The sequence below is a fragment of the Pogona vitticeps genome, chromosome 3 (assembly GCF_051106095.1).
Source record: "Pogona vitticeps strain Pit_001003342236 chromosome 3, PviZW2.1, whole genome shotgun sequence".
In the NCBI taxonomy this organism is placed as follows: domain Eukaryota; kingdom Metazoa; phylum Chordata; class Lepidosauria; order Squamata; family Agamidae; genus Pogona; species Pogona vitticeps.
In genome coordinates this window covers 180,146,297-180,160,378 of record NC_135785.1, presented here as the reverse complement: position 1 = coordinate 180,160,378, position 14,082 = coordinate 180,146,297, and the positions used below count along the sequence as shown (strand labels likewise).

The 14,082-nt window shown below is 41.2% G+C and overlaps 1 protein-coding gene across 1 annotated transcript in view; it reads left to right on the top strand.

Moving 5' to 3' along the window:
• Window positions 1–14,082, top strand: part of PUDP (pseudouridine 5'-phosphatase) — an 88,319-nt gene that overhangs the window by 41,148 nt on the left and 33,089 nt on the right. The gene's annotated exons all lie outside the window — the stretch shown is intronic.

Sequence of the window (14,082 nt, the reverse complement as noted above, 5' to 3'; positions counted from 1 at the left end):
CTCTTCAGATTTTTCACAGCAATATTACAATATCTCAAGAGGTATGAAAGACTGGATATTAAGTGTCAATACTTCACAATATTGCTTTATGGGATACCAGAAATGTGTCAGCATGGTATTAGAGCAGTTGGAACCGTCTTCCTAAAAAGGAAAGTCTTTGCCCAACAAGGGAAGGATAAGAGGGAACCTGGCTTCTCAGGGTGGCACATAAGTTGAGTAGAAGGATTTCTCAAAATTCCATGCTGTTTGTACATCTTATTGTTACTTGGCATTGACATGTTTCTGAAATTTGTGCTTTTGTTTTACAGTTTTTGTTTGTTTTATTCATAAAAGTGTTAGAGCAGAGGAAGGAAGGAAACTGGAAGATGAAATGTCTGTTGTTGAGTATCATAAGCTGATGGGACAGAGTCTGGTAGTGGCTAGTACATTTCCAGTCTAGGAGGCAGGTTTCTCAATTTCACATCTGCTCCATCATTTATTATTTTCTCTTCATTTTTTTAACACTGAACATAAAATGAGTCCAAAGGCATTTTCTATTATCTTAAATTATTTAATTACCAGGTCTCCCCTATTTTTAGCTGGGGTTTTTTTTTCTGTTCATTTTGGGTGCAGGAAAGATGTTGTCTCCATTGGAAATAATTTAGCTATTGGATGTACTGGTGCAACCCCTGCTTTCAAAATTTCATGTGTTGGATTGGCATATACATACATGGACAGACAGGCAGAGAAACAGAAAGACACACACACACACACACACACACACACACACACACACACACACACACACACACACACCCCTTTTCAAGGTTCTCCAGGTAGACATTACTCAGAGCTGATTTACCATTCCCTTCTTCAGGGGGTGCTGTGCAGCTTGTCGAAGGCTATACAAGCTGGCTCTTCTCCATGGAGCCACAATGAGGGGTTGAACTCCCAGCCTCTTGCTCTGCAATCAGATAGATAATCCACTGAGCTATCAAGCCAGATACATATAGAGAGAGCTGATTGGATAGCTACAGTATATCTAGCTATGCCAGCTGTATCTCTTGATAACTACTGAATATCTCTGGATAGCTATATCCAGCTATATCCCTTACCAGCTATATCCATAATAAATCAAATGTTATTAAGTGAGAGTCCCATTGGTATTTAATTCTCCAGGTTGTAGTGGTCGTATAAGAGAAAATAATGTATTTGCTTATATTCTTTGGGGTCCTCCATTTTTGTTTGTAGGGGGGATGGTAGGTGTCTTGATAATCTGTCAAACAGCTGGTAAGGGATTTGATGAAATATGAAGCAGAATAATTAATTATGTTTCCCTTCTTTTTCCCCCTTATAATAATATGAATGAGAAAACACATTGTAATTGATAAAAAGTGTTATATTCAGATTAGTAGATCACTAGGGATATGTTACAGATTGTTTTAAGGAGCTAGTTTATAGATATGGTTACATATTACAGATGGGAAGCAGGGATGGAAGTAAAAAAAAATTTCTTTTATGAAATACAACTTTCTGAGTTATAGCTTCTCTGTTGTTTTTTTAAAGACCTCTCCACACTTTGTCAACTAGAGCAATCACTGAATTCTAGTATAACATACTAGAATTATTTCATGAAAACTTTTTAAGATGCATTCTAGACCGTTCATGCAGGGAATATATTCTCTTTTAAAAAAAGATTAAGGGTATTGATCAGACTATCGTTGAAGCTGCTTCCTTAATTGTCCCAATGCTTGTCATAACTGTGGATCTTCATAGTCTTAGAACAAAGGATTACGAGAACAAGGAAATGCTCTGTTGGCATTATTTTTATTGTTCTGCAATTTATTTTTCTTGAGAGGCCTGCAGGGACCTTGGAGAGTCAAGTGTATTTTTGTTATTGTTGCTGCTATAGTTTTACTTCTAAGATTGTTTTTTTTGGGGGGGGTGTGTTTGTTTGTTTGTTTCATTACAAAAGCTTGCTTTTAAAGAGAGTCTGATGCTTGGGTTTCCATGTTTCTTTCTTGTGTCACTTACGTGCTGCTTATTCCATTATATGCCAGTGATATATTCATTATTATTAATGCGCTTCCATTGGCAATGTAACTCTAAAAGCAATATAGTTTATTAGTTCAAGCAAACTATTTACTGCTTAAAGAGGGCAAAGTGTCTTATGTTATATTAGTACAGTAGACAGCAGTCATGAATTTAGGGCAGTTATAAAATGATTTTAAACTTCAGTTTATAAACTCTTGTTTCAAAACTATTGATGTGTTAGACTTTACATTTGTGATACCTACTGGATAAGGGGAGTTTATTGAATATAGGACAAGCCTGTGTATGTCTCTATTTCTTTTTTTTTTTTTTTAAATTCATTTTCTTTGTTGGAATAATAATAGCCAGGAAAGTTAGGACCAGCATACTTTTTATTTTCATTCGTTTCTTTACAATTTCTGATTCATTAAGAACCTTCTCTTAATGATATCATCAGTGCATCAGATCCAGATGGGAATAACATAAGAAAAATGTCCTCACTATCCAGCTCCATTTTGTCAGGCATACCAAAATCCAAGCTTCAGCATCATCTGCAAGCATTTTAAACCAACATTTTGGTACAGACTAAGTCAGGAAAACAAAACATTATTGAACTTAAATTTTTATTAAACTTCATTCAGTTTTGCTGATGGCATGGCATTTTTTGTTATTTTATTTCCAGTTCTCGCTTGTTCAGATTGGTTGGATTTTAAATCTCGATAAATAAATCACCAGCATTTAATCTCGTTCAGCATCATAAATCTGTCCACAGATAATCAGTATTGGTATGGCTGTAGGTTGGTAGCTGTAGTACATAGATATGAAGGTGTGTGTTTCTTGTTTTGTTTTTGGGTGCCTTACATTTTATCTCACATATATTTTTGGTGGGCTATAGCTTACCTACTTAGACCATGAAAACTTATTCCAGATAGTACTGATTAGTCTTTAAAATGCTCCAAATTGCTGTGGTGTTTTTGCTGCAACAGGCTGGCCTATATATCTCCCTGGAAATAAATACCTACATTTTGATTCCAGTATGTATTTTTACAGATGGAGATACATGATTTGTCTAAAAGTATCCTCACAGTAGATAACAACATAAAATACAGTGGTGCCCCGCATAACAAGCGCCCCGTTTAACGACGAATCCGCATAGCGAAGATTTTGCGATCGCAAAAGTGATCACATTGCAATGTTTTAGATAGCGAAAAATTGCTTTGCGATCATCGGGAAGCTGTTTCGCTTACCAATTTTAGCATAGCAGTGTTTTTTCTAACAGCTGATCGGCGGTTCCAGAATGGCCACCGGGTAAAAAAAATGGCCACCCGTTGTGTTTTCGTGCTCTTTCCTCGCTTACTGGGCAGCGAAAATGGTGGCCGTATGAAGGATTTTCACTGAACAGTGAGTTTTTTGCCCATAGGAACGCATTAAACATGTTTTAATGCATTCCTATGGGCTTTTTTTTTCGTATAGCGACGATTCCACATAGCGACGATTTTTCCAGAACGGATTATCATCGCTATGTGGGGCACCACTGTACTAAGAGACTGTGCATCTTACAGTAAAGGCTTACAACATAATAAATTTTCAAGGTGCCACGGGGTGTTTTGTTCCTATATGCAACAGCAATCCACATTAAACTGAATTCATTTTAATGTAATTGATGATGGGCAATAGCTGGTAGACACGATTGCAGTGTGACAGAAAGCCCTTTTTAAATACCATTCACCCTGCTGCAAGCCACAGTATACTTCATATAATCAGAAGAAAAATGTTTCTCTTACACAGAAGGATTTTTTATGCAGACAACTTGTGTGTTATGCATTTCCGGCCTCCAGCTGTAAACTCCTAGTAGTGTTGATCTCATATTTCTTCTTCATGGCCTCTGTGAATGCACACTAATGGGTTAACTCTGCAACTACGCAGAGATCTCTGGAATATTCTAGAGCGTTATGCTAATCTGAGTAGGACCGCCCCCTTCCCATCCACGAAGCCCACCAGCCCTCCAGGCACCTCAGTTCTTTTTTTACCGCCACTGCATGCGGTCTCCTCCTAGAGCTGCTCCTCTTTCGCCATTGCAATTCCTATAAAAAGAACAAAAATTTCCTTTTTCCCTCTCTCTTAGGACAACTATCATCAATACAGTAAGAGACTTTATCCGCCCCCTCCCTCTACCCCTTTCCCCCCACCTTTCTCCCCTTCCCGCCATTTATGGCAAAGAAGCCTCCCCCGTTTAAGAGGTGCGTCAAGTGTGTCAATAAGATCTCTCTCTCAGACAGCCATAAATACTGCCTTTTCTGGCTCAGGGAAACTCATCAGACTTCCTCCTGCCAGTTTTGCAAAAACTTTACCAAGCAGGCTCTGAAACTAAGAGCAACGTTTACGATCCTATCTTTGGCAAAAATCCCTTCAGCCTCCAACCATGGACGCTCCGTCTACCACTGAGCCTCCTTCACACCCTTCCGCTCTGACTAGCACTTCTCCGACTCCCTCCAAGACTTTTCTTAGACCGAAGCATAAGTCTAAGGCACCTCCATCAGCTAAACAAGCCTCGCCACCGCCACCCATTTCTCCTTCTGATTCTACTAAACAGAAGAAGGAAAAAACATCTTCCCAGGCACGAGCCACCCCAGTACCGGAACCCCCGCTACAGGACCAAGCTACCATTCGCATTGACTCTTCGGAAGATGTGCTGATACCATCTGCTCAGCCTGAGTCTCCTCTGCTCGCTCAACTCCCAGTTTCACTGATCGAGGCGGATTTGACCATGGTACCATTGCCTCCGCATTCGAGCCCACCCTCGACACATCACTCCATCTCTGTGGGCGAGTCAGATTCGGCTTCTATGGTACTGCAGCGCTCTCTACCACATAAGAGGCTAAAGAAGGAAAGACAGATTGGGATAGACCCACTACACCTACTGAGTCCCCTCAATCCCGAGAACCATCCGGAAGGCATAAGCATTCAAAGAGGGCCAAACTCTACCAACCCAGAGAGTATTATGACCCTATCTACAAATGGTCCCAACTCCAGTCTCATCGGTACCATCCCTCCGAAACTGATTACCACCGGAACCGTCGTTACCGACATCGATGGTATTACAATATGGACACTTCATTCTCTTCCGCGGTTTCACGGTACCGGTATCATCGGTACCAAGATGACTACTTTTCTCAGTCCTCATCAGAGGCCGACTTGGTACCAGAATCACTGGCACCATCACATACCTCCAGAAAAAGACATGCGGACGCTCCCAAACCCCGCACCGTGCCACCAAAGAAACCTTGCACTTCGGTACTGATACCTCAAAAGTTGGTACAGTCTACAACGACTTACTCAGGACCTCAACCTCTGGCCATGGGCACCAAGCAACCACCCAGAGGACATCACAAGCAAATACCGGTACCGAGTCAGCGTTTACCACAGGCTCACCACACTCCCACAGCGCTGGTACCATCCTCTTCTAAATCTCTTCATACTGCGCTTGTCTCACCACTTCCCTTCTATGGACCATCCTCTCCTGCTCCCTCTTCACGCTCTATTTCATCGTGCTTTTCTCTTTTGGTACCGGACCAAGGGTCCATCCTGAACCTTCCAACACTGGACTCTGACAGTAACCACAACAAACTGTCCCCCTCAGATGATTTTTCATCCTACTCACAGCTCATACCACGAGTCGCCAAATCACTTAACTTGGACGTCAAAAACTCCCTTTATTTCAGACTGACAAAGTATACGATGATATCAATAATCAGCAATCCCTTCCTCCCAGCATGACGTTAATACCATCACTCCTCCAGCTTACCAAAGAGACATGGTCTAAACCATCTTCCATCTCGCAATGTTGCGCAAGGTGGAAAGCTTTTATAGGACTCACAAGGATGATGCCACGTTCCTCTACAAACACCCACCATCTAATTCACTCATCGTGGATGCTACTCAAAGTAGACTATGTAGCCGTTCCTCCACAACTCCCAACAACAAGGATGGGAGGAAGCTAGATGTGGGAGCGTGTCGTGTTTACTCCTTTGCCTCATTCAACCTTCGTGCTGCCAATTATGTTGCAGCAATGGGAGCATACCACCGCCACCTATGGTCTAAGGCCCTTCTGTCTCTCCAGTCGGCGTCGGGTGAATACAAAACACGGGGGCTGGCATTACCACTAAGAAGCCATGGCCCTTGCCCGACAGGAAAGGATAACAGCTAGAAACATTATTGATTCCTCAGCCAGACAATTGGTAGCAGCAGTAGCCTTCTGCAGGTACACCTGACTCAAATCTGCTCAAATACCAGATGATGTTAGAATGCGAATTGAAGACCTACCATTCAATGGCTCCGGCCTCTTCAACAACAAAACCGACAACATACTGGAAAATCTACAGAAATTTAAAAAGACAGTGTGATCATACAACATGCAGCAACAATATCGGCCATACAGAACACAATGGCGTCGTCCTTACCAATACCACCAATCAAGGCCATACTACGACAGAAACAGGCAGTCTACACATACTACCACTTCCTTCCAGCAACGGAATACTGTGCAACGCCAGAGACCCAAACAATCTTTCTGTCGTCCGGACAAGAAACAAAAACAGGGCTTTTGACTTTACCTTGACTCAGATCCACCCCACTCACCTTCCTCCTGTACACACCACCAGATTGTCTCCACCCCTGCCAGTCTGGACTTCCATCATATCAGACAACTGGATATTTACCATTGTAGCCATCGGCTATGCCATAGAATTCACACACTTACCACCTCACAATCTCGTCATAACGTCTCCATCCAATGTCCTTCATCAAGAGATCCGGTCTCTCTTCTCAAAGGATGCTATTTCCCTCATCATCATCATAAAAGACCACCCAAGTTTCTTCTCTCGGTACTTAACCGTCCCGAAAAAAGAAAGGGGATTGAGACCCATCCTCGATCTAAGGGATCTCAACTATTATATCTATTCCAGATGTTTCTGGATGGTCATGCTAGAACGAATACTGCCCATGCTTCAAGAGGGCAACTGGTTCGCTGTCATAGATCTCAGTGATGCGTATTTTCACATTTCCATACGCCACCAGCATCAAAAGTACCTGCGGTTCGCTGTAGGCAATCATGCCTTCGAATTCAAAGCCCTTCCCTTCGGTCTCTCCACAGCACCAAGAGTCTTCACCAAGTGCATGGCTCCCATGGCAGCGCACCTTCATACCCTGGGAGTCACAATTTTTCCCTATATAGACAACTGGCTAGTGGTCGCTCCATCCCGCTCATGAGCCTTAAAGGACATTCAGGTCACCCTCTCCCTCCTGGTGGATCTGGGTCTCAAAATCAACGAACAAAAGTCCACCCTTATGCCCACCCAGCACATTACTTACATCGGCACCAAGTTAGATTCCACACGGACAAAAGCTTTTCTTCCTCAAGAAAGACTCATAAAAATCCACACCATACTACGTCAATTCCATCCACAAACTCTCATCATGGCCCATACTGCCCAATGTCTTTTGGGCCTGATGGCCTCAACAACCTCTACCATTCCTCACGCCAGATTGAAACTTTGCTCCCTTCAATCCTGGTTCCTCACCCTCTTCGACCCCATGACAGACAACCAATTCAAATTTTTGTGAGTAACACCAGAACTCTCTTCCCAACTCCGATGATGGGACACACCATGCAGCCTCCTCATGGGTCACTCCTTCTCCGCTTTACAACCTACAACTCAAATAATGACAGACGCCAGCACCACAGGATGGTGTGCTCACTGCAATGATCTAAAAGTCCACGGTCGATGGTCATCCAAGGAACAATTGCTCCATATATACAACTTAGAGCTCCTCGCCAGTTTCAAAGCTCTCAAAGCCTTCGAACCACTCATCACAGGCACCGTCGTGCAAATCACTACAGACAACATAACAGATCTCTTTTACCTCAACAAACAGGGGGGCACCCGCTCCCTTCCCCTCCTTTATCTAACGGTCCAAATATGGGAATGGTGCTTGGAGCATCACGTCTTCTCCATAGCAGTCTATATAGCCATGCACGAAAACACAGTGGCGGACAAACTCAGTTGCCCGAGAACCCAAATGCATGAATGGTCGCTAGACCACACAATTTGCCTCAACTTGTGCAAACGCTGGTGGACTCCTGACATCAACATGTTTGCTACCCCCAGCAATACCAAATACAACATCTTCTACTCAAGAGGAGGAGTTGGTCGTGGATCCATGGGAGATGCTCTGATGGCAGACTGATCCACAGGCCTCATTTACATGTTCCCTTCCTTCCCACTCCTTCTGCGCTCCATAGCCAAAATCAGGCAGAGCCAAGCCAACGTGTTCCTGATTGCCCCTCGATTACCCAGACAGCCGTGGTTCACACTCCTCAAAACAGTGAGGAGCAGCAACCACTTCCAGCTACCACCGGTTCCGCACCTGCTCTTGCAACAGTACAGCCAAGCTCACCACCCAGACATACAAACCCTCAATATCACAGCCTGGAGGATCTCACCTCAATAAATGAGATCCTGATCCATGCACATTACCTGTCCACAACTAAATTGTACTCCTACAAGTGGCGTAGCTTCAAGAAATTTGCCACACTGCTAAATTTACCTACTTCGCCTACGAATCTTGACTCTGTTGTCTTTCTAACACATCTGTTTCCAACCACTTATCCCTTTCAACACTGAAGGCCTACCTCTCTGCAATCATCGCTCACCAACCTCAGACTCCTCCATGCTCTTTCATCAGCCAAGGCTCAAACAGTTCCTGTGCGGTGTTGCCAACATATGCCCTCCTGCTCCTTCACCACCTCCACAGTGGTCCCTTCCTTTAGTACTGCACTGCCTCTCTCGTCCCCCATTCAAGCCACTGGCAACTGCGTCGGAATACCTTCTCTCACTGAAGACACTATTCCTTGTCGCCATCACCTCTGCTCGCAGAGCTTCGAAGCTGGCTCCTTTGCACACCGACTCTCCCTTCCTCCAATTTCACCCTGAAAAGATCACCCTGTTCCACGACATGTCCCTTTTGCCTAAGGTAATGTCAATGTTCCACCTGTCACAGCCTATTATTCTTCCCACATTTTTTCCATCCCCATCATCAGAACTTGAACGATCATTGCATTCCCTAAACGTAAAGAGGACTTTATCTTTCTGTCTCTCCAGAACAGCCTCTTTCAGACAGTCTAAAAGACTCTTTATCTCTCCGTACCCTCCTCATAGAGGATCCCATGTGTCTCCACAGACCATTTCTAGGTGGCTGGTTTCCACTATTAAGCTGGTGTACCAAATTGCCAAGAGACCGTTACCAGATGGCATCAAGGCTAATTCGACTAGAGCCACTGCTACTTCTGCAGCTTTCCTTCGTGGAGTTCCCCTCTCAGACATTTGCAAAGCTACCACGTGGTCCACGCCATCTACATTCACCGCCCACTACAGAATGGACCCGAGAGCCAAGGCTGATGCCTCCTTTGGTTGGGCTGTGCTGTCTTTAAGCAATGTCTTGCAGTAATTTTTGCTTCCTAATATCACACTGCGAAGGGAGAGACTTGTAAATTTTACGTGTATGCTTGACAATTTGGAGAATGGTATTTTCTATATTGCAATGGAACACACAGTGTTCCATTGCAATATGACATGGCACAATCTGAACAACATCCCATAATTCACGTGTCTTGTAAGTCTGATCATTTCACCAAGCCAAAATAAGTGAGTTTTTGCTTATTCTTTCTTTATATTAAGAAGAGAAAATGATTCTGTGTGGTTATTTCTTCCCTAGGGGAGTTGTCAAACTATATCAAGGAAGAGGAAAGAATAAAATGGTTGAAATAACTTCTTTCTTATTAATGAAAAATCCAAGTGTAGTCCCCCCAACACAATCACACAGACACACAAACACACACACAAACACACACACACCAATCCTACCCATCCTTTCAGCCAGTTGTTAAAAGCAAAAGCAATTGGTATGACAGACCCTTAGATTCACCATGCAAGACTAGAATGTGATTTTTGGCTTTGTGTAAAGTGATTACTGGAAAAGTGCTTCAGGCTCAGTGTCATTCCAAGGATGAAGAAATTCATCTGTGAAAGTTTTATGTTTTAATAAAAAGATTTTGGTATCAGTACGAAGCAAAACCTTGGGCTACAGAACTTTACATGTACATCAGCTTCCGAGGATGAAACAACGTATATCTGAAAGTCAGTGCAATTCCTGAATGGATAGTAATCTGTGTCTAGTATTACAGCTGCGCAAGAGTGCATCAGTGATGTTGAGCAGCAGAGCAAACCAGTATTTTATAAGACAGTTCTAAAAATGGGGCAAATGCCAAATTTGGGGATGTTTGGACTAAGGATTTTTCAGTTAGAAATTCTTAAAAATAAAACAGTTTTACCTCCCCCATCAGAAATAGGCAACCCAAGCTATTCCAGATTTAAAATAACTTCACAGAAATTGAAAAGACCAATCTTGTTTATCTTTAAATAATTTTTTCTTGTCCCACTCATTTTTCTTTATTTGGAAAGAATCCAAGTAAAAGAAAAAATCCTTTCAAATGGGAGAAACAGTGGTTTCTTAAAACACTGAGCATGCATGGTACAGATTTGCAAGGAACAGTGGCTTTGGCGAAGGCTATGTTGAAACTTAGTGGGCTTGGGAGAACTGCAGGTCAACTAATATTCACAGAATCAGAAAAATGGTTTTGCTTACATAAAGTAATAGAGCAACAGGCATCCAGAACGGGGATATGAAACAAATGTGAAAGGCATATTCAAACTGTTTCCATCAAGTGTGCTGCTTTAAGATTGAAACCTTTAATAAAATTATAAAAATCATAACCATTGTGCTTTGCCCTAGTGCTTTCAGTAACCATTTTCTCAGGATTTTCTTATTTAGTATGCTTTGTATAGCTTAGTCTTAGCATGAAAATACACTCCTGTAAGCAACATGACATCTTAATTTTGTAACCATACCATGCATTCCTTCATCCCTTTATTTGGTCCCAAAATATAGTGATATATATCATTTTCGGTCATAAAGCCAGTCTCTTGTTTAAAGGAACAGGTTCCCTAATCGCACTTCAGGGGATTGAGCAGTGAGGCACAGATATCTTTTGGCTGATGTCCATTGTTTGGGATTATGTGTGCTACATTTGAACTTCCTTTTGTTTGATTCCACATGTACAAAGGTCAGTAGTATATTGGCAGCAGTATATATGTGGTATGGCTGTTAATGTCAAGGAGTTACTAGAGCCACATTATTTTTTTATGCCTAGTTGAAATGTAAAGTCATTGCTTAGGATTTCTGGGACACAGAGAATTGTTGAACCTCCCTGTCCAACACAAAAACTCTTGGTTCGGTATCTCCTTCAAAGAGGATTAAATATTGAATCTGTTGTGCCCTCTCTCATACATTTTTTTATAAATCACTAAACTTGTTCAGTTTACTTTTCTTATGAATAACTTATAGGATTTTGATAAACGTAAGATAAAAAGATTTCCTTAGCCTTTCTCAACAACCAGCAATTGGGAACAACTGTGACATATTTATCTTATTGTTGAAGATAATATAACAAAAAGACCCTTAGTTCTTTTGTCTACAGGACTATTCAGGATTACACTATTAAACTGTTGTGGAAATAGGCTTCTAAAATCATAGCAATTTTCTTTCTAAACATAATAAAAATACAGTTCTATGCACACTTTGTGAGCTGCATTGTTGTTTTTTGAGCTTGTCACTTTCTTCAGAATTTTCTTTTTACGAAATTTTTGTTTTTTTAAGGAGAGAAACAAGAAGTTAGTCCTCAAGTGAATGTTCTATTTAAAGAGCAATAAATATGCTCATTTGAACAGTAGTTTTGTGTGCTGTAAAATTCTTTTTTTTGTTTTGACAAGTTAATACATCTCTTTCAAAGCTTTGAATGACTAGTGATATTAAAAGCATGCTTCAATGTAGAGAACAACTCCCCTCTTTACTCTTTTATATTTCTTATATCACTCCAAAATGTGGAGTACTTTTGTTTTTAAAGATATTGTCTGACTGGACTTTTTATTGTAAGGAACAAATTACTTTAATTGATGATATTTCCTTAAAATGCTGCCTTGGGTTGCTTTGGGGAGAAAGGTGGAATAGATATATTTCAAATAAATAAATATTTTTAACAGCTATCTCATGTGAGAAGGGATGTGGTGGCACTACAGGTTAAACCACAGAAGTCTCTGTGCTGCAAGGTCAGAAGGCCAGCAGTCGTAAGATTGAATCCACACAACGGAGTGAGCTCCCGTCACTTGTCCCCTCTCCTGCCAACCTGGCAGTTTGAAAGCATGCAAAAATGCAAGTAGATAAATAGGTACCACCACGGTGGGAAGGTAACGGTGTTCCGTGTCTAGTCGTGCTGGCCATGTGACCACGGAAACTGTCTACGGACAAATGCTGGCTCTACGGCTTGGAGACAGGGATGAGCACCACGCCCTCGAGTCGGACATGGCTGGACTAAATGTCAAGGGGAATCTTTACCTTTACCTTATCTCATGTGTAGAGTGCTGTTATTCAAACATTCCATTGTCAAAGCTGTTTCCAGTTTATGAACTGGAAAAAAATCTACCAGTCATTCAGAACTTGACATTGCTTGCTCCAAAGAATTTCTTATTGGCAGTGCGTGCACATCTATATTGCAACGTATCATAAGAGGAAGGAAAAAAGTATACCAGGACTCTTTATTAGAGTCTAGAGTTTTACAATTTCTGCCATCATGCCGTCTGAAGAAATGTCTTAAAGCTACGTTAATATCTCTTATTTCATCACAAAATTTGTCAAGATGTAAACAAGGGTCCTTGAATAAGAAAGGTTATCTAAATGGCTTGTTGGGTTATAGTATTTAGAGGGCTGCTTACATAAATCAGTGCAATTAATCAATTGAAATTGCTTCAGTTTCAAAAATATTGTCACAATTAATTAAACTGTAGATTTTTTTAATATATCACAACCATGTTTTCAAAGCGATAGCCATGCCAGATCACTTCTTGGTAACACGTTTCCCATTCTTTATGCCTGTAAGTATAGCAATGTCAGTTTTGTCCACCAGTTTCACAATTACCCTTTCGGGCAGAGTACATGCCTAAATAAGAATGAATAAGATAGATAACACAATATACTCATGTGGTATATAGATACTGTGTATTATACATGATCTTTGCAGTTATGTTAGTAATTCTTTAGAGTTTAAACTAGGTACACATCGGTTATATATTAAAAAGCAGTAAAATTGTGGCAACACATTTTAAAATTGCAGGTCCAGATTCAAAGAAACTGTGGGAGCAGGGACAGGTTAAGAGGCATTTTAGAAAATACATTTCTGCAACTGCCTCTAATACATACAGAGGGGTGAGTTTGGTAGAGACATTCTTCCTCCTGTGAGCAAGGAATGAGCTGTGAAGTTCGTTTCTAAAGTAATCATTGAAATGAATAGATTTTTTGTGAATTTCAGATTTTTTTAAAATTCCTCTTTATTTCCTATTAGGAAATGTCTTCACATATCTTAGAAAACTGTTCATTCCAGTCCACTCCTACCCCATGCTCAATCAATCTTTTTCACCCAATCCAACTTCTTACCCCCCCACCTTTAAAAAAAATATTCTGGTTTCAGTGCTCACTCAGCTCAGCCATGTCCTAAGTTCTACTCATGCAGAAACTGAATTATTTTGAAATTTGGAGTTACCCAATTTCCAATTATAGTAATCCAGGAAAAAACAAAAAAGTATTTTCAACTTGTATCCTAGAATATTCGTTTGCAAATCTTCACATGTCATCACCCAAGCCAATTTTTCCCCCCAAATATTTATTATAAAATATATTGTTTCATAGTAAAACCAGAGAGACAGAAGACTGGTGGATAACAGGTGAACTACTTAGTTGGTAGCCAGAGGGAAAAGATCTCATACATCAGACTCTTTAACAGTACAGTCTACCACACACCAGTGATCAGAAGCCACTAAAAGCTAATGATCAGTGAGCCCAGTTAAGACTCTGCACGAACCAATTTTGAGATATAAGAAATTCCGTGTTTAATTTGGGAAGTCA